The following is a 3,306-nucleotide window of genomic DNA, read 5'->3' as shown; positions in this document are numbered from 1 at the left end:
GAGCCCGTCAGGAAGCAGCAGGCGAGGGGCTGCCTGGTGCGGCGCAGCAGACAAACGTTGAAGTGAAAAGGACAACGAAAGGACCGAGGACTGGAGATGGCGGCAGTCCCAGTGAGACACCGCATCCTCGTTGCCACAGCAGGCCTCAAGTTGATCCTAGGCTTGAACGCAAGGAGACATTCATGAGTACAGCGGAAGGTCAAAGTCACGATGCCTGAAAAACTCAAACGGTGGCTTGCTGATGACTGGGGCTTAAGTACCCGGCCAAAACAAGCCCCTTCATCTATCTGTCAAGAAGAATGTGGATTCCATTCTAGTGCGAGCGTGGTTCCAAGCTTAAGTCGCATCTGACTTGATGCATCCCCGTGACTGTAGGCCACCAGTACCTCTGTCCATGCGATTCCCCAGGCAAGAATCATGCAGGGGTTTACCATGCCCTTGTCCAGGAGACCTAGCTGACCTAGGGATCAAACCTGTGTTTGTCTCCTGCCACTCCTGCTCCAAATACGGCTCTGTGCCGACTGAGCCTTCGAGGACCAAGTTTATTGTCTCAGCGTCTTCCTCCTTGTGACGAAACACTGAGATCCTCAACAAAACACCGCAGGTCTGGGTGCTGGGTGGTCTGCCGTTGCTGGCAAATCTTGCCCAAGTCGTTCAGCTGGCGATGCCTGACGGCACATCTAACCCACAGCTGGGTCGGGGAGAGAGCAGACGCAGTAGTCAGGTCTGGTGGGAGAGGGCGACTCCTGCAGCAATGATTTTCTTATCTGTGGTGCAGAAGCAGGACCAGGAGCCCAAATTCCCCGGAGGCTGGGAGAGTGCTGTGCCTTCGTGGGCCCCTTCTTTAGGAAATGGGAGTAGCTACAAGTTGCCATAGAAGACAACCAAATGACATACTTCACACATGACAGTGGTTGGAATAGGTTCCAGAAAGCAGAGTCCTCAAGCCCGTGGCCGTCAATTTACAGAAGCAAGGAGAACTTCAAAGAGCCCGTCAGGAAGCAGCAGGCGAGGGGCTGCCTGGTGCGGCGCAGCAGACAAACGTTGAAGTGAAAAGGACAACGAAAGGACCGAGGACTGGAGATGGCGGCAGTCCCAGTGAGACACCGCATCCTCGTTGCCACAGCAGGCCTCAAGTTGATCCTAGGCTTGAACGCAAGGAGACATTCATGAGTACAGCGGAAGGTCAAAGTCACGATGCCTGAAAAACTCAAACGGTGGCTTGCTGATGACTGGGGCTTAAGTACCCGGCCAAAACAAGCTCCTTCATCTATCTGTCAAGAAGAATGTGGATTCCAATGTAGTGTGAGTGTGTTTTGTAGCTTAAGTCGCATCTGACTTGATGCATCCCCATGACTGTAGGCCACCAGGACCCTCTGCCCATGTGATTCTCCAGGCAAGAATGATGGAGGGGTTTACCATGGCCTCGTCCTGGGGACCTTGCTGATGTAGGGATCAAACCTAGGTCTTCTGTCGCTCCTGCCCCAAAAATGTTTCTTTACTATCTGAGCCTTGAAGGTCAAGTTTATTGTCTCAGTCGTCTTCCTCCTTTTGACGAAATACTGAGGTCCCCAACAAAATATTGTAGGTCCGGATGCTGGGTGGTCTGCGGCCGCTGCCAAATTGGGCACAAGACATATAGCTGGCAATGCCTGATGGTGCATCTAACCCTCAGCTGGGTCGGGGAGCGAGTAGGGGGCATTAGTCAATGCTGGTGGGAGGAGGAGGCTGCAGCAGCAATTCTCTTATCAGTGTTCTGGAAGCAGGGCCCAGAGTCTAAATTCCCAGGAGATGAGAGAGTGCTGTGCTTGCATGGGCCTCTCCTTTATGAAATGAAGTAGCTACAATTTGCCATAAAGACGAATGTTGATTCCATTTTGGTTCATGCATTGTATGTAGCTTCAGTAGTGTAAACTCTTTGCCACCCCTTGGACCATAGCTCAACACGCTCCTCTCTGCATGGTATTCTCCCTGCAGGAATTCTGGGGTAGATTACCATGCTCTTCTCCAGAGGATCTTTCTGACCTGTGGATGGAACCTATTTCTCCTCTAGCCCCTGCTTGAAGGCAGATTCTTTACTGCTAAGCCACCAGTTAAGCCCTCTATTTTACAGGATTATACAAAATACAAGAAATCTTGAAGAAGCGTAGGTAATAAGGAGTATGCAATCAATGAGTTTTGGCCAGGATAAAGGTGTACTTCAATGTGATGCTGGACACTCAACTCCTTTACAAATTTGAGAGGCAACATATGCTGAGATCCTTGTCGACTGCCCTGATGCATCCATGTCCCAGGTGTATGGGGCCTCAAATCTCCTGAGATTGTTTGTAAGAATTGGAGCAGTGTTGGCCTATACATTTCTGGATGAGAAGAGCCTTGCTTTATTACTTAATGAATTATCTTCATGATTTCCTAAAATACCAAGTAGAGAACTCTACAACTTTGTTTATTGCCAGCAATTATGCAGTTGCTCTCCCTGAGTACCATTGGAAAGCTGTGTGAGGTGCTTGCACCCAACCACTTTTGATTCTCTTTAAACACATTTTGTGTCTTAATCCTCTCCTGTACAAACAATGTACTTTGTAAATGTTCATGTACAACAAAATTTATGTTTGTTTTCTGTTTGATTTTAAATACAGAAAATAAAAGGAGTTATAGCTCCTTTTTTCATTTCAAAGTTTCTACCATTGTATTCAGTGATAGACAACAGAGACAAACTGTCGAGTGTTTTATTGCTTAGTTGAGAAAGCTGCTTTTGAACGCTGCGAGTTTCTATTCTTTTGACACTACGCACTTTTATAATATGTGCTAATGCTGTATGACATAATGCTCTGATTCCTAGTACCAAACGTTCAATTCAGTGTATATAACTGAACACACTCATATATTTCTGCTCCCCCCATTTTTTATGGTGCTTAAAGTAAAAAGAGCCCATCCTTTGTGAGTCATCCATCCATGTTGTTTGTTAGGCATTTCTTTGCTCAGATTGTTGAACAGTGGCTTGTTTCATAGTTTATGTATTTGTGCCTAATGCATGTTTTAACATGATAGACTCAGTACATTGTGAAGCTACAGCTTTCTGGAAAAGTTAATCTTTTTGAAATTGTTTTTCAGGCAGTCCTAAAATGGCGGAGGAATAGGATGGAGAGACCACTTTCTCCCCTACAAATTCATCAAAAGAATATTTGAACGCTGAGCAAATTCCACAAAACAACTTCTGAATGCTGGCAGAGGACATCAGGCACCCAGAAAGGCAGCCCATTGTCTTTGAAAGGAGGTAGGACAAAATATAAAAGATACAAAGAG

General features: G+C 46.8%; 1 pseudogene; it reads left to right on the top strand.

Annotated features, from left to right (window-relative positions):
• Nucleotides 1-713: 713 nt before the first annotated feature.
• On the top strand, nt 714-2,502 carry LOC104983240 (annotated as a pseudogene).
• Nucleotides 2,503-3,306: the final 804 nt, after the last annotated feature.

The sequence above is a fragment of the Bison bison genome, unplaced genomic scaffold (genome assembly GCF_000754665.1).
Source record: "Bison bison bison isolate TAMUID 2011002044 unplaced genomic scaffold, Bison_UMD1.0 scf7180017862128, whole genome shotgun sequence".
NCBI lineage: Eukaryota > Metazoa > Chordata > Mammalia > Artiodactyla > Bovidae > Bison > Bison bison.
Note: the sequence above shows the minus strand (reverse complement) of the source record. Positions and strands in the feature narration are given on the sequence as shown.